General features: G+C 42.5%; 2 long non-coding RNA genes across 2 annotated transcripts in view; both read right to left on the bottom strand.

Moving 5' to 3' along the window:
- The window catches only part of LOC146891704 (uncharacterized), a 62,764-nt gene that overhangs the window by 22,331 nt on the left and 16,723 nt on the right, over positions 1–23,710 (bottom strand). The window lies entirely within an intron of this gene.
- Positions 10,481–22,100, bottom strand: LOC148119976 (uncharacterized). The gene is made up of 4 exons (XR_015734766.1): positions 21,982–22,100; positions 20,766–20,830; positions 16,477–16,641; positions 10,481–11,229 (listed from the first exon to the last, which is right to left on the bottom strand). It is a non-coding gene; the product is annotated as an uncharacterized LOC148119976 (long non-coding RNA).

Here is a 23,710-nt window from a genome sequence, read left to right as displayed (position 1 = left end):
GTGACAGTTGATCACCTCAGGTGGAATCACCTCAAATGATCCTTGAGACTGTATTGGAAAGGGGATACATCTTTCTTTTCACCTGCCCCTAACTAAATTGACAAAATTCCTGTAAGTATAAAAGTGGGCCACAAACAGACCCCGTATCAGCCATATCTGTGACTTCATCACTGCAAGTGTCCTACTTGTCTCTAAGTCACACTCAAGTGCCCCTGGCGTCTTTTCATACTCTGCATGTATCACAACTTGGACATGAGTTCAAAGCCACCACCAGATCATATTTAATACATTGAAAAAGTATGTATTACTATATCAAAACCTCAGTATATACCATGTAATTGCATTTAAAGAATTCCTGACTCTGCAGGCTTCACCAGAGTACTAAAGAGATCCAATAACACACACACACACACACACACACACACACACAACTGAGGTATTAGGCAGAACCTTACACTAACTTCCTAGTGATTAAAATTATGTACCAAGGATTATGATATAGAATTTAAACATATTACTCATTTTATCATCCTATAAAGTAGTAGGTAAGTGTATGGATTTTATCAGTATGACCCTGGGATGTTAGCCAAATAAATCTAGCCTTTTCAGGGTGGGTCTAGCACCAGAATCATCTCCCCTGGTTTTTAACATAGGATAGATATCCATAGAAATTCTATTTGGAAATACAAAAGGAGAGATCTGGGACAAGGGAGATGGTTTAGTAGATAAAGTGTTTACTGTCCAAGCATGAAGACCAGAGTTCAAGTCATAAATGCTGGATGAGGGGCTGGAGAGATGGCTCAGAAGTTAAGAGCACTGACTTTCCTTCAGAGGTCCTGAGTTTAATTCCCAGCAACCACATGATGGGTCACAACCATCTGTAATGAGATCTGGTGCCCTCTTCTGGCGTGTAGGCACACATACAGCAAGAACACTGTACACATAATAAATAAATAAATCTTAAAATAAATAAATAAACAAATAAATGGTGGATGAGTATTGTGACCTACCTGTAACTCCACTGCTCCAAAGGCAGAGACAGGATTCCTTGAGCAAGCTGACTAGTTAGACTGACAATCCCATTATCCAACTCTAGGTTCCAGTGAGAGACCCTTCGACCCTTCTTCAATGAATTAGGTCAAGAATAATTAAGAAAGGCTCCCAGGTTTACCTTCTTATTTAGCTTCTCTAAGATCACGAATTATAGGCTCAAAGACCTTTAATTGTGGCTAGAATCCACTTATGAGTAAGTACATACCATATTCCTCTTTTTGGGTCTGGGTTACCTCACTCAGTAAAGCGTCTTCTATTTCTATCCATTTGCATGCAAAAACCGGATTCTCTGAATGTGGCTGACATCGGGGCTGTCTGAGAAGCCATTGATAATGGCACTGGGACTTGTTTCCTCTGCATGTACTGGCTTTTTGGGATCTTAGTCTGTTTGGATGCTCACCTTCCTAGACCTGGAGGGAGAGGGGAGGAACTTGAACTTCCCACAGGGCAGGAAACCCTGACTGCTCTTAGGACTGGAGAGGGAGGAGGCGAGGGAGTGGGGGGAGTGGGAGGGTATTGGGAGGAGGGGAGGAAGTGGAAATTTTTATAAATTAATAAAAAAAAAGGCTCAATGTCAACCCAAGAACTGCGTACAAAGCCAGGAGTAGGGGCACATGCCTTTAAATATAACACTAGGGAGGCAGAAGCAGGCAAATTTCTGTGATTTCAGTCTGGTCTATAGAGCAAATTCCAGGGCAGGCAGGACTGTTGCACAGAGAAGCCCTGTCTTTAAAAAAAATAGACCTGCACACATAAATATAAACACACATACATCACATGCATGCATGCACACACTGACACACACTTCTTTAAAGTGGAAAGCTATCTCCTGCCCTAACTATGAAGAAACTGGGTATATTGTTCTGTCTTTCTAACTATTCCATCTAAATCTCATTTCCCTCCCTTGACCTCAACCCTAGGTAGCATTTCCAAGTGGTCTTCCTAATACTCTCTGTTTGCTTCTTCTCTCTGTTTGCTTTGATGCTTAGATGTATATTACTCATTGGATATTCTCTGGGACTAAATTCCAGTCATCTGCATATTTTAGTAATGGGGACTCCATCAAATTTATGTTCTAATACTTTACAATGGCCAGAATCTTGTCACTTAGGACCTGTACTAACCCTTTAAAGGTTTGGCAATGACAGGTAATTCTGACAGACTTTGTGACGCATAAACACAGGGTAATTGTCTTCAACATTTGGGAAGAAGTGCCGGTTGTAAAGTAGACCCATTATTTTCATATTATCAGGGCAACAGAAAGCAGAATCCATTTTTCATCCTGTTGAAAAATTAGCTTCATCACAATAGTTTTAAACCTAGAAGTGTCAATATTAGAAAGTGTGAATTATTCTACCAGTGTGGAAAGCAGCAACCCATGGGCTGCTGCAGGCCGTTGTACTCTCTAGCTAGCCTGCACGCAGCTGTGATGACCAAATATAGCAAGGCATCAGATCAGACAGAATCCTTGAGATCACTCGGAACACCCAGCTTCTAGGTGCACACTGCAAGAGCACCGCACAGACACTGGGAGCACAGCACAGGCACTGGACACACACTGCCAGAGAACCACACAGGCACTGGATGCACACTGCCAGAGTACCACATGGGCACTGGACACACACTGCTGAAGCACCACACAGGCACTGGACACACCACCAGAGCACTGCACAGGAACTGGATGCACACTTCAGGAACATCACACAGGCACTGGGAGCACCACAAAGGCACTGGGAGTACCACACAGGCACTGGACACACACTGCCGGAGCACACAGGCATTGGATGTCATTCAGGTTCTTATTGACAGGACAGCTGTTCATTTCCATTTGCCTAGGGCAGAGATGCTTCACAACATTTCTCCGGGTGTAATTTTCCCTTGAACTTCAATTCATTCTCTAGAATGCCATGATTCAGATGACATGCAATGATATGATCACACTATTTATTGATGATCTGGATCAGCCATTTCTTTTCATAGAGAAGGGCCCTAAAAACCAGAAACATGACTGAGAGATGCCAGCTCAGTAGGGCAAGAGGATGACACTTGTCTCATTTCCTTTTCTGTTACTGTAACAAACACCCTGGCAAAAGCAACTGAATAGAAATAGAGTTTATTCAGACCCACAGTTCAAGAACAGCATTTCCTTACAACAGGGAACTCACGGCTGCCGGATCTTGAAGCAGCTGGACCTTTGGACATGCCTGTGGGGGATTATCTTGACTGCGTTATTTGAGATGACAAAGCCTGTTCACCGTGGATAGCGCTATGTCTGGGATCCTGGGCTGTGTAAATGGAGAAAGGCAGCTGAACAGCAGCAAACATTTATTGACTTCAGCTTTGGATTATGAATGTGATGTTAAAGACCCTGCCCATCACTCTTACACTGGTCGTTCTCTATGACTAATTCTATCTAAATTCCTTCTCCTCACCACAGAGAGAGCCTTACCGCTCACATATTTATAATATTTGTGTATGTCAAATGGCTTAGTTAGATTTCTGTTGCTGTGATTAGACACCATGGTCAAGCAAACTTACAGAAGAAAGAGTTTATTGGGCCTCGCAGTTTCAGAGGGTGAGTCCATGGCCATCATGACAGGGAGCACAGCCACAGGAAGGCAGACATGTTGCTAAGCAGTATCTGAGAGCTTACATCTGATCCACAAGCATGAGACAGAGAGAACTAACTGGGAAGGGCATGTGCTTTTTGAAACCTCAAAGCCCATCCCCAGGGACTCACCTCCTCCAACAAGGACACACCTCTTGTGGTGGTTTTAAAGAAAATGGCCCTCAAAAAGAGTGGCATCGTTAGGAGGTGTGGCCTTGTTGGAGGAAGTGTGTCGTTGTGGGGTGGGCTTAGAGGTCTTATATATGCTCAAGGGTCACCGTTCACTTCCTGTTGCCTTCTGATCAAGATGTAGTCTGCATCATTTCTGCCTGACACCACCATGCTCCCCGCTATGATGATAATGGACTGAACCTCTGAAACTATAAGTGAGCCTTCCCAATTAAATGTTTTGTTTTTAAGAGTTTCCATGGTCGTAGTGTCTCTTCACCGCAATAGAAACCCTAACTAAGATACTCCTAACCCTTCCCAGGTAGTTCACCAAATGGGGACCAAGCATTCAAAGATAATGAGACTTTGGGCGTCATTTTCATTTAAACCACCACACCAGATACTGTGTCTTTTAAAATAATGTATACTGAATCAATATTTACCCACAAAAGACCATAAACTTCCCAGCTAAACTTTGGGAAGCAAGGCCATATAAAGCTAAACTGAGTGTGGGTTTTATTCTTGCTCCTGATGTTTTGTGGACAGCATCCAGACATTCATCTTATCGGGACTTTGGAGCTCAGTTCTTGAACGATGCTTAAGATTTCTTCATGCTTAAAACTTCAACTACAACTTCTCCAAGATGATGGAGATAACACTCTCTGTTTTATAGCTCAGCTACCAGATAGGGAAAAGGGAATGACTCTGCTTCCCAGGCCTGACCTTAGCTTTATGTACTGAAATCTCTCAGCCGGTTTCTCTCTGTCCTCTCCTCCCTTCTCCTCTTCTCTCAACTTCTCTGCCCTCTTCTCTGCTTCTCTCCTCCTCTTCTCTTCTCTTTTGCCTCCTTCTGTCTCTTGCCTCCAGCCTTCAGAAGGTCACTTTGAAGATCCTAATTGCCCTTTGATGCCCACTTTTTATTAGCAGATCTTACCTGATAAAAACCAGAATTCCTCCTCTTCTCTGCCCACCCACCACCAAATTTCAGTAAGACACTGTAGTATGGAGCAAGATGCCCAATGCTCAAGTCATTTTGTTCTCTGCTGTTCTCTCTCTCTCTCTCTCTCTCTCTCTCTCTCTCTCTCTCTCTCACACACACACACACACACACACACACACACACACACACGAGCGCACCCAGCCTTGCACTTGGGCAAGCACCAATAATTTGGGGGATTTTTTTTCCTTAGCCTTCCCACTCTTGGCCTTAAATGTAGGGATTTTGTTTTTTTGAGCATCTAATAATGGAAATGAAGTCACAGCAAGTATAATTTCTTGAGGTCATATTAGAGTAATGTGTTCCTCTAATTCAGCACACTTATGTTTTTATAAAAAATATTAACTGGGATATAGAAAACATAGGAGCTGTGAAGATGATCAAGTAGTAGGTGATACTCCTGTAAGCCAAAGAACATCAAAAATTGTCAGCAGTCAGAACCTTGAGAAGGGGCCTAGACCACACTAGTTCTCCCCGTCCTAGAAGGAATCAATTCTGATGACACCACTATCTTAAAGACTTCTGGCGTTCAGAACTAAGAGACAATAAATTCGTGTTGCTTATGCCCCTCAGCCACAGTTCTCTGTCCTAGCAACTCTAACAGACTAACAGGGTTGCTGACCTTCCTGGCCTCGATGGAGCCCACTAGAAAGAGTGAGTACAGACTGGACCTTTAGCAAGGATCCTTAAGATGCCTGATGGTGTCAGACCACATGTGGCAATAGATTTGGAACAGATACTTTATCCTAGGAGATGTATAGACTGTGGACAAGCATGTTAAAAGATGATAGACATTGTTGTCTTGGCCCAAACTCATGGTGATCATGCTGCCTTAGTGCAGGGATGACTTTGGTAATTGATTACACCTAGCTAACTGTTGGGCAGTTTCTTAAAAAGATGAGTGTGTGTCTCCCCTGGCATCTACTCAAGAAGATAAAGAATATGTCACATGAAGGCTTGTACTCAAATGCCTACAGAAGCTTCATTTTTAGCCCTCCCCCAACTAGAAACAACCAAAAGATGGATTAAGGCAGAAACACAACCTGTGGTATAAGTGCTGGGAATGTAGCTCAATGGTGGGGCATTTGCCTAACATATATGATGCCCTGAGTTCAATTCCCAGAACCCCTACACACCACACCACACACACACACACACACACACACACACACGACCAAACAAAACAAACAAAAAAGGTAACTATACAATAAAATATTATTCAGCAATTAAAAGGGGTGAACTATTTGACTATTGATATACTCAGCAAAAGTAATGAATCTGAAAATAGTACTGAGTAAAAGGAGGAAAACCTAAAAGAATACATACTGCAATATTTTAAAATGCTAATGCCAGGTGTGCAGGTAAATACCTTTAATCCCAGCACTCAGGAGGTAGGGACAGCCCAATGACTTGAGTTCAAGGTCAGGCTGATCTATATAGCAAGTTCCAGAACAGCCAGAAGTACATGGTGAAGCCTTTCCAGAAACTTTAATGTTCTTATTAGTAAATATCAATTATATATAATAATGAGTTTCATCTGCTTTCTGATGATAACATTTTTGAAAATTGAAATTGTGATGAAATTATAGAAGATCACTGATTTTGTGGGAAATGAAGACTTCATAGGCTAGAACTAGGGCATGGCACAGAAAGAAATTTTTAGAGAAAATCAATAATTCATTGTTTTGATTTTGTTGCTATGACTTGGATGCAACATAATCATGCCCAAACTCATACTTGTGCTTAATTCTTAATGTGGTGGTTTGGAAAAGCATAGGGTAGCTCATGACAGGATTGATGTAGCTCAATGAGAATGGGTTAGTTACTACCACGCATTGTTTAACAGTGAGTCTTCCTCACAGATGAACAGCATTGAGGAAAGACAGCTAATTATACTGGGATAAACAGTAAGAGAGTTGGTGCCGGCATTCAAGTTCCCACATCTAATGAGGTGTTGTTGATAAACGTTAAAGACTAGCACTGCTTTTATATCATTAGCTGCATTAGAAAACCCCCAGGTAGGGCTGGAGAGGTGATGCCAGCAGTTACGAACACTTGCTGCCCTCGCAGAGGATCCAGAATTTGGTTTCCAGCACCCACATTCACAACTGTCTGTAACTCCAGTTCCAGAGAATCAGGCACTGTCTTCTGACTGTTGTGAGCATCTGTACACATGTGGCACACACACACACGGTGAATATATGTGTATACACACACACACACACATATTCAATGCATGTATACATGTACATTTAATTAATTAATTAATTAAAATAAAACCCTGAGATAAATTTGTCAGATATTTCCGAGGCTAAAAAAAATAGTTGCAAGATTTTAGTGAATGTAAATTAAAAGCCACTTTCAGGGTCATACAGGTCATACAGGGTAACTTAAGGTCAATGTCCCATGAGCATATAATGTACTGGAGCACACTATTCCGTCATGCATTCTCTTTCCCTCCCATTAGTCCCTTTTGCTCTTCACAAAATTTCACATCTACTCTTGTGTCATCAATAGAGGACACGCATGTCTACAGAGGATTCTATGCGTCTATAATGTCTAGACCTACAAATGAAAGAAAAAAAATGTGATGTTTGTCTTTCCAAGACTGAGTTTATTAAAAATTAAGCCCAAGAAATGTTTGAGTTGTCGAGGACACAGAAATGGTGAAGGCCTGAATTCATCTTTAAAGTGCTGCTATTTAACCCATCAGTTCAGACGATAAGCAACGGCTCTTCGTTTACTGTGAAATCAGATCATTTAGTGATAGTGTGGTTCTAATCATGCAATAACCAGTTTAAGGCCTAAAAGTCCAGGAAAAGTCTTCAATATAGCCTTTGCCTAGTAGAGCTCTTTTGAGGTGAAGCAGAATTGCTGGAATGAGAAACCCGGGTCTGAGGATGCTCACTCTAGCAGATTTGCAGAACAAGATAGATCCTCCGTCCCCTGCACCCCCATCCTACAAAGCAGCCACAGCTGGAGGCGATATCACACAGAGGGCAGAGCATCCTCTCCCTGAGCAAATCTGACAAGCTCACTGCATTAGGTTGTGACATACAAAATATGGCATAATTGCAGGCTCTAATCATCACGATGATAGCTGCCTTGATAAGAGAGGTCAAATCCCATTTTTATATCCCGAATTTCTAAAATATTGTTTCGTCAAAAAAAATCAATTTCTCATTTTTCTAGTGTTAACTTGAAAAGGGTATAATTGATCAAGCCTAAATCCCTTACATCACCCAGGACTGTGTGAAAGGCTCACACACCCAGCAAGCCACTTGAGTTGGGGGCAGGCGAACAGCAGTCTTCAGCATCTAACACCCAGGGGCCCAAAGGGCTGCAAAGCAAGAACACATTTTACATCCTTTGGTTAAGACTGTGGCGAAACTATCGGCTCATGTAATATGCTCAGCTGGCTCATTGGGGTTTTGTGGTCCAATTTGCGGATAAGATATTTATAAAATCCGGTGATTACAATGCTATCTCATTAACATTTGTTAAGTGAAAACCACAGAAGGCAGCATTTGAGCTCCAGCCCGAGAGGAGAGAAGATGAATAAGGAAGCTGACTCTCCTGCCTCAGCACAGCAGAAAGACACCCTGATGGGCAGGCACCCTCTAGCTTCCTTATAGTTTGATTTGCTCCTTGCAGAAGGAAAAGTCTGTGCAAAGAAGCACAGCTTTTGTTTCCTTTGTTTGCTACCTAAGCACCACAGAATTCAGTCAAGACAAATCCGTTTCCCCACAAACTTACATTCTCCGCTGCTTACGCTATTTTTCCCAGAAAGTCACTTCCTCCAGGATGTCTGCCTAGATTAGTGATCACACTAGGTCTTTGCAAGCTCGAGGGAGTTCTAGACTTGACTGCACTCACAGGAAAGACAACGCAATTGCTCTCCCTGCCTTCTGCGTTCCTGTCCCTAGTCCTAGGAGGAGTTCCGGTGTAAAAATGGCTAGATTCCAGTTTCCGTTCTGGCACATGCTGGTTCCAGAATCTCTGACAATGCCTTCTGTGCAAGAGTGTGGCCTGGTGGGGGTGGAGAGCACATACAAATTGCACAGGGAGCACTCGGTCAACAGTAGAACAATTACTGTGGTCACGTTGATTGCTGACTTTCTCCTCTAGTCTGTCTCAACTTCACAGGCGGCTTAAGTGATGCGTCGTGCAGAGAACCAGCCCTAGGGCTATCCACATGGTGGGAATCCTGTAGCTACTGACAGCCTATGCCGTGTCCAGAGCACTGGGAAGCTGGGCTCCATGTTCAATGGCTAATCAAATCTGGTGATTATTACAGTGATGTATACAGCGACGGTACATGAGGACTCTGCAAAAACCTACAGGCCGCTCCTCTTTCTTTGTCAATTACAAATGAAATCTAAACTTCTGGCATCCCTGCTGTCCTAATGTCTACCATAATTTCTACCTCATCATGGACATGTGTGTATGTGGACATGCATATGGAGATGGGAGAGAAGAAGAAAGGAGAAGGAGGAGGGGAGAGAGAGAGGAGGAACAGGAGCAGGAGACTTTCTCAGTGGTACTTAAAGTCATGACAGAAACTCCAAATAAAGATCTCAGGCCCAGAGCAGAGTGCTAGGCTTCACCACCCAACTGAAAACTAGGATTCACATTTGTGGTTCTTACCCTCCTTGTGTGTCTGAGAGCCAGGAACAGAGAGCCATTGGCTAGCAAAGACTGCTGTGACAACTTTAATTCCATGCTACCTTTTGTACTAGGCTCTGCAAGCCAGAGATGCAAAGCAGTTAGCCCTCTTCAGGTCAAGTACAAAGCACCAGGTTATTACGCCATTTCCAACACGAACAGAAGACTGGCTCTGTCCTGAGAGCCAGAGACCTGGGGTGAGCATTCCCATGAAGACAGCTGCCAGCCTTACTGGCCCAGAAGCCATCAAATGGATGAGAATGAAATTCTTGGGATGATACCCCAGGAAATATCACACAAAGAATACACAGGCATAGCCAGTTTCCAGGGCTCAGTCTCTGTCTCAGATCTACAAGGCAACACTGTAAAAGGCTAGAAGGGAGATGAAGTGGTAGCTTCGGTTGCAAAATGCTTGTTAAAAATTATAAGGACCTGAGTTTGGATCCCCACATAAAAAGCCAGGCACAGGAGCACATGCCTATAACTCCAACACTGGGGAGGCAGAGACTGGCAGACCCTTTGAGATGGCTTGCTGGCCAGCCAGCCTAGTTGACTCAGTAAACTCCAGGTACTCCAGATACAGTGAGAGACCCTGTCTAGAAAACGCAGATTTCCAGAAAACCTGAGCTGTAGCTCAGTAAGAGTGCTTGACTAGCGTGCCTGAGGCCCTAGGTTCAATGCTAAGTAGTTCTCCCCAAAATAAATAAATGGTTATTTGAGAAAGACACACAACTTTGAAAGCTGGCCTCTGCATACACATTCACATCCTTGTATATATATATCATACAAAGAAAGAGAAAGAAATGGAGAGGAAGAAAGGAAGGGAGAGGGATGGGGAGGATGGAAGGGAAAGAAAGAGAGGGGGGCCAGGGAAGGAAGCCAGGGTGAAGTGCTCTCGACTTACGGGGATATACCTCCTTGCTTACAGTGAAATATACACAAGATATAGTAGGTGTTATTTGTAAAGACATTTTTGTTGTGTAGTTTTTAATAGATTTTATTGAGTTTATTCTTTGACAATTTCATACATTCATAAAGCATATTGTTGTTATTGTAACTCCCCATGTTCTCTAGCTTCCTCTCACTCCTATTACCCCCATCCCTTTCCAGCATCATGACTCACTGTTGTAAGTTTTCTGCTTTATTTTGTTTTGTTTCTGAGATCTACTAATTTAACCAGGTTCAGTAGCATGACTGTGATGAGCTCCTCAATGGGTTCACAACTGATGACAATGGCTGCCCCTCCCCCAGAATCTACCAGTAGCCAATACTTCAGCAGGGAGGGGTAGGCCCCCATACGCTCCTCCTCAGTCCATGATTGATTGCTAATAGGCCAATGCTTGTGCGAGTTCAGTGCAGCCAGCCACAGCTACTGTGAGATCCTGACTGCATTCATTGTTCCGCATACAGAATGCAGTGTTCTAAATTCCTCTCCCTTACCTTCCTGCTCTTGCCTTCCTTCTGCCCCCTCTTCTGCAATGATCCCTGAACCCTAGAGGGTCAGGGGCACATGCTGTTTAAAGGATAGGAAGACAAAATCTCTATTCTACCCATTAAATTCTTTTCATCAATAGAAGTTATCCAGAGGAGATGGTTTCCTGGTCACGTCAAGCATCAGCACTTGAGTCCTTGTCCTCGGGTGGCTTCTTCCCACAACTGTCAATCTCGATTGGCAACTTAATCAGATTGGGAGGCACCAAGGAGCTCACGGGGCACATTTCTGGGTACATCTGTGAGACTATTTCCAGAAAGAAAAAAGAGAGGGGGTGGGTCAAGAGGGCTCTGACTCAGTAAATGTTTTGATCATGATGGTTACAAATTTGGAAAGGATAGTGGCAAGGTGGTGGATCTGTGGACACCGGGCTTAACTGGACATATTCCTGGAGGCTCTGTTCTTCCAAGGCTCCTTTTGGCTACCATCTTGCTCCACTTCTATCTACCATAGTGTGAACTGCCCTGCCACACACCCTTGCCATGACGGACAGAAACCTACGGCACTGTGTGCACACTGTTATCCCTGTTCAATGTTCGGTAGCAGCAAGAATAAAGCTCACGCTTTAGCATGGCTGTAATACCCTAATTTCCCCATTCCCTTTCCCAGACACACACTCTTCCTGTGCGTAATTCTCACTCTCAGCTCCACAGCACACTGTATAATTAGAAGGAACAGCCGAGAGCCTACGGTGATTGGAAAGACATTAAAATTCCTTCCCACCAGAAATCTAGCTCATCTAGTTATTTGCAATTGTCCTTGCAGCAATGACCTTCAGAGGCAGAACTCTGGGTTAAAGCAGCTCTCCCAGAAAGTCCTGGGTAAGTGCAAGATGACCACTGTAAGTACTGAGACACATGTTGTCTCATGAGCTTCCAAGCAAGTGCGGAGTCAAGAAAAGGGAAGAAGAAAGACCAGAAGATCTGGATGGGTAGAAAGCTGAGTGTGCAAATGAAACAGGAGCCACGAGGAGAGAAGGGCAAATCCATGAGAAAGCATCAAATTCAGGGAGCGGCATGAGTAGCCTACAGTTCTGAGGTAGAGTAGAAAGAAAACACCCAAACGTGAAGGGCACAGAGAAAGGCTTAGTTGATAGTAGTTTGTCCATTCACGCAGTATGCATTTCAGAAGTTTCTATCAAGTCTCAGACACTCTGGGCACTGGCTGGTTGAGTGAGAAAGCCCCGATGTTTGGTCAACCAGGTCTATATTCAAACACTATCTCAGTCTATTCTCTGGTGTGTATTTGAACCAATGAGCACTGGTTTTCTTCTTTGTTGTATGAAGAGGCTGAATAAGATCATTGTCCTGACACAATCTCTCATACATGCCCACCATTTCTACCCACTCTCAGCTGATGCAATTTGGCTCAGATTTACTCTTTCAATGCTAGAATTCCCAGTTGTTTCAGGAGACTGCCCTACCCAAAGCGTGTAACCCGAAAGCGATACTAAATTCCAACACCCCTGGGCCTCAAACACGTGGCCATCAGCAGCACTGTGTTCCTTCCACGACCTCAGGAAGCATGATCTGAAGCTTACTCGGTGGATATTTTTCTTTTAAAATACAGATGAAATAAATGACTATATCACTAAGCCAACAATCTGTTGAGAGATAATGTAACCCAGGAGCCAGCCATTGTGAGATGAAAAGGAATCAACTGAGCTGGCTGCGTTGATAATCTATATTTGCTTTGAAAGGAAGAGAAGACTGGTCCAGATAGCATCCGCATTTGAGTGAGCCCTCAAGTCATTGCACCAGGCTGGGGCTAGCTTGGACCTGGGGCTACGAGAAGCCAATACACTGACACAGGAGCATGGACAACATTGCAAAGGCAACCACTAGACTGAAGAGCCTGTAATACTTCACACTGTTTAGCCAAGCCAAGTTGTGTCTGAGTCTACCTACTGGCAGAATATCTAGCTTACCAACAGTCCAGCAATGGTTGGATTTAGCCAATTGAAAATACCTCATTTACTTATTGAACAAATGTTTATAGAGGATGTATTATGTGACAGAAAGCTATGGTATGAATGACACATGGAGATCTTGGGGCTTGCATATAGTGAGAGAAGACAAGACAATAAACAAAGAAGAAAAAAGGAGGGGGAGAGGAGCAGTCTTCATCTATTGTCTAAAATAAAACACTGGGATCCTTTATGAGAGTTAAAAGATGTCACACAAAGATTTGAGTGACAGCAAAGGTATTGCCTCATACTCCATAGACTCATGTATCCTTCTTAGTGGAAGGGACTTTATTTTTAAACACTCACTGTACATATGATGGAATTGAGAAGTAACAAGATATCTCTGAAATCACACTGAGGATTCTCTACATGGGGACTTTTTTGTTTATTTACTGAATAGTAATTATTTGACAAATATTAATTGAGACAGTCGTCTACATTCTCAGGGTACTGTAACAGCTGTTCTCTAGAAACCAAACTCCCTACTGTAATATAAAAAGCAAGAAGATGAAGAAAGCTGAGGTCCATCCTGAGCTAACTATGGCCCTGCCTGTTTCACATAAATGACAAGGAGAAGGGAAAGGGAAGAGATGTGAACTCACCCAACAATACTGAATGGAAGAGACAGAGATAAACAAAATCTCAGAAATGTCAAAAGGGTGATTGAAGCTCAGCAAACACCATGCAGGAAGAACGATGGGAGGGGGCTTAAAGGAAACTAGAGAGTAGCCAGGGTGAAGTGGGACATGGTTCTGTCTACCATACTCAAGAGTTCAGACTCCCGGGAGCCTAATTGCAAAGGACACAGTTTGCAATGTTAGACACAGTCAGGATCCCTTTACACTCTAAGCGTTGACACTCTACTGCTGTCAAAGAACCTTGGGGACTTCATGCTAAGACACCAACAAGCAAGAAGGAAATCAGTCGATCTGGTAAGGGTAATTTGGTCCTGGTTGGCAGGAGGGACTTTGTTTCTGTTGTTATTCAACACTGACAGAAACTAGCTGCCCTCTGTCAGGTGCTCTACTGAGGACCTCTTGATGCTCCCATGCTCACTATTGAATGTCAGGTGGACAAGAACAGCAACCATAGCCTGAGATGGACATAGGCATCTTGGGCTCAGAACCTAGGCTAGGGGCTTGGTTGACTCCAGAAGCCAAACCACCTAGACCAGTACAGAGACTAGTCAGGTTTAGTGACCTCACTGTGTAGTGAAGAAAGGCAATAATGTCCCTTGAAGTCAGCTGGCAAACCCTGAGATCAGTGTAGCAACAGCAGTTACAGTGTGCCCATTAGATCAAAGATGTGTGATCTAAGACCAACTCAAACTCAATAGTAAGTATTCTCATAGGGGATTTCATGATAAACAACAAGGAAGTTTGAATACCACTAAAGTGTTCCACCGAGGGTCCCTCCTCATAATAACGCTCATGGCCCCGAGCTGATAAGAATTCTAGGTGCTGTTGATCCAAGATGAGTGCCCTTCATCTCTAAGCTTTCTTGTGATAAACTCTCCCAGGGAGATGCATATGACCAGGGATTGGTTTCTGTGGAGACAGAACAACCCTCAGGTCTTCATGCTTTGGTATGGGACATCTCTGAAAGAGCACCCTAGCTCCCTGCAGAACCAGCAGAGACTGCCCTGCTACAGAAATACAAAGAATTTTCTCAACCAACCCGCTCCTTTCCTCCCCATCACATTCCAGATACCCATCCTGAAAAGACTATAAACTTTCCGATGAATCGCTTGCCTAGACATTTATTTCTGAGCCCATAAATTAGGAGGACCACGTGTGCACAGCAGCCACATGTCGCTAGACAAATGGACAAAAGCAGATATCTGTGGAGCCTTCTGTCTTGGCTTCATCTCCATTTCACCAGAGGTAATAACTATCTCAGAAATCAAGACGGACAACCCCGCATGCCTTGCTCGGCACTGATGAGACTATACTACAACTTGGTCAATGAAACGTTCGATGCAGCTTGCTTCTTCTAACACAGCTGGCCAATAAAGAGGAAGTGAAGGGCATTTCAGCAGCAGAAAGTTAATGCCTTGGTTTCACCCCTGGAGACTGGCCCATGAGAAATGGTTAAGAGAATATCACTGAGGACATGTGACTCTTGATAAGTCCTTCAGCTCCCATCAGACTGCTTCCTAACCTATTTTTTTAAAGGTTTATTTATTATGTACACGGTGTTCAGCTTCCATGTATGCCTGCAGGCCAGAACAGGTACCAGATCTCATTACAGATGGTTGTGAGCCACCATGTCATTGCTGGGAATTGAACTCAGGACCTCTGGAAGAGCAGTCAGTGCTCTTAACCTCTGAGCCATCTCTCCAGCCCTTCCTAACCTATTTTTTAAAATTTTTTTCCTAATCAACTTAAAAAGCGTCTTCTGACCACACTCAGAACTTTCTCTTTCAAGGCCTATCTCCTGGGTTACTGAGAACCATTAAATGAGGTCTTGTAACACGGATTCTCTGCATAGTACACACTAAACCTATGTCCAATAGAAATAAGATACTTGCAAACGCACCTTGGGAACTCTAACAGGTAACCAAAAGTGCAGTTATGATTACAACATAACACATCTGGTACGTAACATGATACATTTTTTTCAGAGCTTTAACCGCATCTCCTTGACAAAAACAGGAGCTTTCTCTCCCATTTCACTTAACTTCAAAGCAACTAGTGATTGTTTGCCGTTGGTCAAATGCTATAGTGTTCTCCCTCACTTACAGGGCAGCAGACTAGTGCATAATACTGTGTCCTCACCCCTTGTGGCGGCCGGAAAGTTCAACTGCTTCTGTTGTGTCCGTTAAAAGTGACACTGAGCTTTTGTTTTGCATCAGACTGAAAAAGGAGAGAGAGAGAGAGAGAGAGAGAGAGAGAGAGAGAGAGAGAGAGAGAGATCTGCCTTCCCTCAAAGTCACCAGAAGTGTCATCCTGAGGTTTCAAATGCATCCCTCTGCCTGAATGGGTCCCCACCAAAACCTACTTCTAAGTACCCAGTATCTCAGACTGCTGGTGTGTGTGCCCCCAGATCCATCTGTACCTTATTAAAAGAGGAATTGGGATTGCATCTATCCTACACTAAAACTTTTTAATGGAATAGAAATCCTTTAAGGATTATCTTAAATCTGGGCAATATTGTTAAGTGGAACCCGAATGTAGCCAAATAGCTGCATGCTTAGAAAAAAAAGTCTGTCTTCCTCCTCACAATGATCCCACGAATCAGGGCTTCTGTGTCGCTGATCCCCTTCAGTGTTGGCACATGTACGATGAGGATATTAATTGATGGAAATACAAAAACTACTCAGAAATGCCAGTATGTCTCGAAACAAGAATGGTTTGGAAACTCCATCAGCGTAATCTATCCCACCGAATCTCATCTTTAGGAGGACTTAAATCATGACCACCTTTGAGCTGAACAGAGCTAACTGTTTCCCTTGTTCACACCCTCCCCTGTTCTGCACCAGGGTCTTGTCCCTGCTGCAGCCAAGTGGCTTGCTTTCCCAGAGTTACCTCCACTCCTGTTTCTTCTCATCATGCAATTAGTTCTAGAGCCCGATCCATTTCAGAAACTTTGAAGAACACCCGCCTCAGATGAAAACAAGCCGGGAAATGTGACCGGTCTTTGCGCCTCTGTGTAGGCTATTCGCAAGGCATCGGCAGCTACGCATCATAAAGCTGAAATCATAATAATTATTTAATGCACTAAGTAGGTTTTGGTCTCTGAGTGACAAGTCTTCATTTTATAGAGAAGATATATTGCCAAATATTCTTTATTCATTCCTATTACAACATGCTATTTCTTCCCATTAATTATCTGCATTGGCATTGTGCTGGAATGTGCACATATAAGATGTGCTCAGAAGTTGAGCACAGATGCCCTTAAATGACAGAAGTTGGCTATCACCTGACTTATACAGCACCTGAAAACATTTCTGGTGAGTTCTACTGCTGGAGGAGGGCCTCTTGTTGGTTCCCGGCTGCCTAGCTAGCTTAGACCCTAAATATCTACAAAGAAACTGTATTAATTAAATCACTGCTTGGCCCATTAGCTCTAGCTTCTTATTGGCTATTTCTATTTCTATTTCTATTAATCTGTATATCACCATGAGGTTGTGGCCTACCAGCAAAGTTTCAGCACGTCTGTCTCTGGAAGCTCCATCACTTCTCTCTGACTCCGCCCTTCTTTCTCCCAGCATTCAGCCTAGCTTTCCCTGCCTATCTAAATTCCGCCTTGCTATAGGTCCAAAGCAGTTTCTTTATTCATTAATGGTAATCACAGCACACAGAGGGACTCCCACATCATTCTACACCTTTAATAACTTCTCTATGCTAAAATAATGTGGTTAAAACAATATGCAGGGGTCTTTGTGGCTGATCACGTGTGTCTTTTCTGCGTCATCTCAGTTTTTACACAAGGCGCACACTGGCTAACCTTAAAGAACTAAGAAGAAACTGGAATGTTAAGACAGGGAAAGAGCCACATTTGAAAACTAAAGTTCAGAAATGTTACCATGTCGATGCCATGTAGATGGTCACTTTTTAGGTCAAGGAAAGCCTTCAAAGTGCTCAGACGCAGTTTGTCACAAGGTGTAAACAGTACAGTTGTGTGAATATACAGGGGCTCATGAGAAGGGTCCAAGCTAAGGAGCAGCACTCTTCTGGTTCCTCAGACCGAAAGCTAGGATGAACAGTTCATTTAATTTGCCCACCGTGCAGCTGTCCAAGGTACCGTTTCTGTCTTCTCCTTTTGCCACAAGCTTCGATATGGATATCACAATGAACACCAGTGCTTCTAAATAACAAGACTTGCAATATGCTGACCACATTGAGTGATAATTAAATACATAGTCAGGAATACCTCCATTATAATTCCAGCTTCACAACTTACTGCCAATATGATCAAAATACTAGATCTAATCCTCAGTTTTTCCTTCTATGAAATGGGAGGGGCGGTAGCACTTCCAATTTCACAGGCTTAGTTAAGAATAAACGAGATAATGGGTAATCATTAAAAGAACACAGCCCACAGGAAAGGTTCAATCATTACATTATTTTAGCCAATATTTGACTGCCTAGAAATCCAGCCCACTACCCAAACATATCAGGGGCAAAAAAACATCATTGGTATTTTCTTCTCTGACCACAATTGCAAGAGCAGTTGAGGGGGTGAGGAGGCAAACACCTCTAAGATAGAACTAAGAGACTGAATATGTTCCTGTCCTTGCTTTGTCAATAACTGGGTGAGTTCATGAAAATGGCAGGTCTTCTCCTAGGCTTCACATTCTTCCTAGATAAACCAGGAGTGAAAATATCACATCTGTGCTCCAGGGAATAATGTAGATAAGTATGTGATATCTATGATAGCACACTGATGCTACAGAATGATGAGAGGGTGTGCTTATTGCATGAAACCTACTACAAAAAAAGCAATCAAAGCAACAGTCTATAGGATGCTATTCATACCTGGAGTCCAACCCTCATCCTCCCGCCTCTCTGGATAAACAAAAGCATCAGTTCAACTGAAATAGAGATTCTTTGTTGATGTCCTTTGTGGTGCGAGTTATAATTGCCTGTCCATGTTTGGCCACAATAATCTGCAGGGGTGAGTTTTCATTCTTACTGCAAGCCATTCACACAATTGCTGTGTGGGATTGTCACAATCAAATCTGTCTTGTCTCCCTCATCTTTGTGTTCCAATGATCAGCAGAGTTACATGAAGTATTTTATGTGATAGTTGAATCAATGTGTAAACAGAGGAGAGGAAGAGAGAGCAAACAGACAAGACAGCTGGCCCATGTCCAGTTCTCTTCCTGAGCAACACGCTCTAAGCCGCATGACATGGAATGCTATCCCATATGCCTTATTTGTGAAAGATGGATAATGATATATCATCTCTTGACATAGAAAACTGGAAGGAATAAAATCTTATTTTAAAGACTAAACATGGGAGCTACTAACATCTTGTCAGTATGGGGTCAAAGCAGGGTCCTAGGTCTTAGTCTACACAAGGACTTCGGATTCACTCTGGGATCCAAAACCCTCTGAAGTATGTAAGACAGCACAGCCCTTTTTGATGAAAAGCTGCAACTGGAGCATGGGGAAGTTGTGTGGTTCTGACTAGGACCCAAACGTGCTGATGTTTAGGCCAGGGCTCCTCTACTAGATCAGTCTGCTGCACTCAAACTTGACCATTTCTCTCTGAGAATAAACAAAAGCCTTCTCAGGAATAAATATATCTAAAGATAGCAAACATCCTACAAGGCCAGATCTGAGTCCTTTTTCACTGATCTCTTTTATCTTTATGATTTCACTACTAATTTGAGCTTAATTTCCCATTATTTTTCCAGTCTTGAGATGGGTGTATAGATTTGATTATATAAATATATAGAGATACGTATTGCTCATTTTCATTCTTATCTAAGACTTGCATTTAAGCCTATAAACTTATTTCTAAACAGAGTTTATCTCTATTCCCCTAAACTTTTGGCTAACAACATTTACATTAGCATTAAAAATAGTTTGTGATTTGACAGAAGGATTATTTAATAGCATACTGCTCAATTCCAAAGCATCAAAGAATTTTCTAGTGTTTTACAGTTGCTTTCTCTCTAGTTTGTGTTTTTATTGCTGTGAAGAGACAGTATGACCACAGCAACTCTTACAAGGCAAACACTTAGTTGAGGGGTCTCATTTACAGTGTCAGAGGTTTAGTCCATTATCATCATGATGGAAAACATGGTGGCCTGCAGGCAGATGTGGGGCTGGAGGAATAGCTGAGCATCCTACATCTTGTAAGCAACAGGAAGTTGACTGACTGTCACACTGAGAAGTTTGAGCATAGGAGAGCTTAAAGTCCACCCCCACGGTGACACACTTCCTACAACAAGGCCACACCTCTAAAACTGCCGCTCCTTTTCGGGGCCATTTTCTTTCAGACCACCTCACTTTCATCTTAAATTCCTTGTAGTTGTAGGAGATGAACACTTTGAAATCAGTTAAGATGTGATTTTTGTCTTAGCATTCAATTCTGGCAAATTTTCTATCAGCGCTTCAAAATAAGGTTTGTTTCCATTATTGTTGCTTACAAGATTCTCTACATGAATAGAGTTTGTCTAGGTTTTCCATGGTTTTTATTTTATTATACACATATTGCTTTATAGTTTATCACTGTTCAGTTATTAACAAAAGCATGTTAAAGTTTTCCTCTACGACTGTTTGTATATTTTCCTTCTGCCTTACTTTTATCAATCTTTAGAAATGATTGTGGTGTTTCTGGTTGATTGATTGATTGATTGGTTGGTTGTGCATGTGTGTGCAAACACGCACATGTGCACACACATATGCTGTTTGCATATATGTGCACCCATGCACATATATGAAAGCCCAAGGAGGGTGTTGTTTTTTGTCATTCTCCACACTATTCCTTTGAGACAGGGTCTCTCAGTGAAATCGGAGTTAGGCTGGTGGCCATCAAGCCCCAATGATCCTCTTGTTTCTGTCATCCACAAAGATGGAGTTGCAGTTAGAGCTATGCCTGACTTTTTATTATAACTCAGATCCTCTTGCAGTATAGCAAGTGCTCTTAACCACTGAGCCACTCCTACGCTGTTGTAAAATGGAGCAGTGGGCTGTGTCCCACCACCTGGCTCCCGGCTAGCTTTATCCAAAATAATTACACAGAAACTGTATTCTTTCAAACACTGCCTGGCCCATTAGTTCTCGCCTCTTATTGGCTAACTCTCACATATTAATCAACCCATTTCTGATAATCTGTATATCACCACACGGTCATGGCTTACCGGGAAGATTCTAAAGGTGGGTCTTCTGTATTTCTGTTGCTTTCATTGGTTAACCTCGTGGTGTCCTGGAACCATAAAGAAAACCTCAACAAATTCAAAGTAACTGAATCACAGTGAGTGTTCTTTGTCCATGTGGAATCAAAGTAGCAATCAGTAACAGATAAAGGGAAATTTTTAAATACTTGCACACTAAACCACACACTTGGAAATAATCCACCAGGAAATCCCAGAAAGCTTTAACCAAGCACACAGACACACAACTGAATGAAAACAAAGCACCTAGGATGTAAGTGAGGCCGTGCATGCCAGGAAATGTGTATCACTTACTACATACATATGAAAAGATGAAAAGTTTCAAATGAACAACATAATTAACTATGTTACAAACTCAGAAAGAAAAGAGCAAATCATGGGGCTGGAGAGATGGCTCAGAGGTTAAAAGCACTGCCTGCTCTTCCAAAGGTCCTGAGTTCAATTCCAGCAACCACATGGTGGCTCACAACCATCTGTAATGAGGTATGGTGCCCTCTTCTGGCCTTCAGGCATACATGCAGACAGAATATTGTATACTTAATAAATAAATGTTTTTTAAAAAAAAAAGAAAGAAAAGAAAAAAAGAGCAAATCAGCCAGAAGAAGGAAAGATGAAACGGGCAGAAAGCGGTGGAAATGCAGGCTTTTTGAAAAACGGATGGACAGAACTGGCCATCTCCAATCAACTACAGAGAAAAAGACCAAATTAATATCAGGAGTGAGACAGGGGCTATCCCTTAAGACTGTAGCTACCAAAAGGATAAGAGACTATTCTGAAAAGTTTTACACTCAGAAACTTGACAACTTAGATAAAATGTACCCGTGCTTCAAAAATTATGTACATATAACATGAGATAAACTAAATAATCCTCTTGTCACAAGGGAAATAGATTTTTTTTAATTTAAAAACACCAACCATAAGTCAAGAGGAAAAGGAGTTGGAGAGAAGAAAAGCACTAAAGAAAATGCGAGTTAAGTATGGTGTGCAGAATACAGACTACGAAGATGAAAAAGCGTCGAAGAATCCAAAATATAAAGACAGAGCTGGAAAACACAGGGAGCAGGTTGGAAGCAAAGGGACTTTCCAAAGAGATGATTCCCCTGCATTTGTTCACTCTGAAATTACAGACAGCAACAAAGGCCAGACGATGCTGGAGAAGATGGGTTGGAGAAAGGGAGAGGACCTGGGAAAGGATGGTGGAGGAATGAAAATGCTGATCCAGCTTCAGCTTCGATGGACACATGCAGGCTTGGGTACAGGGAAGCCGTCCTCAATTGATGATCTCCACTTTCTCTAGAACTCTAGAATAAGAGCAAAAAAAAAAAAACAACCTGGGGCAAAGCACGAGCAGAAAACTTCACGGATGCTGAACCTCTGAAAGATGCATCAAGGGCCGTGCCATGGGTGAAGGGGACTGCAGAGTGAAAGTCTGTCACAGGGAAGACTGGAGCTTTGAAAAGAGTTTGGAAACTTTTATTGTACAAACTTGGGTCCCCAAAATGTCAGTGACAGGAGGGGACTCGTCAGATGGCCCTCCTGCGCCACACACGTGTGCTTTACAGTTTGTAGAGAGCATTTTCCCTGGCAAGCAGGCGCTGAATGATGTCATGCCTGAAGTGGACTGAAGCTCACAGAGCGCAGGCAGAGCTTGTCAGACATTTGCTGTTTTACCCTGTCATTTCCCACACCTGTAGAGGGCCACTAGCCATGTCAGCAAAACCCAAGTGACCAGGAATGACTTCAGGGAGCATTTGTCCTGTCTCGCTGTGCCCATTGTTATAAGATGCACAGGCAAGAAATTCTATGTATGTACTTGTTTACAACTTTAGAACTTAGGTTTTTGTTTGTTGTTTTTTTTTTTAAGTTGAGAAACCGTGAGTTGTGGAGCATAATCTTATCTTTAAAATAACTACAGTAAATTGAAGAACTGATGAGCAGGTAATATGTTATAGAAAATTAGTCTCAAGCTGTCTTCTTCCATGAAGAATGTTGATTTGTACTATATATTCAGCATTTGCCTTTGGGCTTTTCCTAGCTGATGAAATAGTTGACAGAGACCACTGGGTGTGTATTGGCGAATTCAATGTGCTAGATTTTTAGTTTTGATAAACACCATTGCAGGCAATGGGATTATGCCAGGGAAATCTGACAGCTAGTGCAGATGGTAACTTAGCCAAGGCTTCAGACACAAATATTTCCCGGAAATGCCTTCAAATGCAATTTAAAATAATTTAAGAAAAATAAATCAATACATAAAAACACCAACCAAAAAGTAATCTCCAATTCTATTCAAGATCATCCCGTTAGATAACTCTACCACTTATAGAAGAATTGGTGCTCATCATTTTTCCAATTATGTGTGTTTGGACACACGTACTTATACATGTTTGTGGGATGAGGCGCACACACACGTGTGTGCATGTAGAAGCCATAGTCCGTGTCCTCGAGCACTATACAGATTGTTCTTGGGGACAGGGTGCCTATTTGACCTGGGGCTCACCGGTCGGCCTGAGCTGACTAGACAGTGAGCTCCAGAACTGCGCTTGTCTCTCTCTACCCAACGCAGGGATTGCAAGTGTGCCATTAGGCTTAGCTTTGATCAGTGTGTTCTTCAGATTAAACTTGGGTCCTCATGCTTTTACAGAAATCACTTTTCCAGCTGAGCTATCTTTCAATCTTTTATTTTTAATTCAAAAAAGTGTCTATATTTAACAGAAACAGTGTGATATTTTGATATATGCATCTACTGCAGAAAAGTTAAGTCAGTCTAACAACATACATATTGCTTTGCATATATGTATGCTAAATGTAACAATATAATCTATTGAAAATATTACACCCATGCATATACACATGTGTACACAACATATATATACACACACATACACAAACCTATGCACATATACATAAAA

Source organism: Myodes glareolus, chromosome 13 (assembly GCF_982192425.1).
Source record: "Myodes glareolus chromosome 13, mMyoGla1.1, whole genome shotgun sequence".
In the NCBI taxonomy this organism is placed as follows: Eukaryota; Metazoa; Chordata; class Mammalia; order Rodentia; family Cricetidae; genus Myodes; species Myodes glareolus.
Note: the sequence above shows the minus strand (reverse complement) of the source record. Positions and strands in the feature narration are given on the sequence as shown.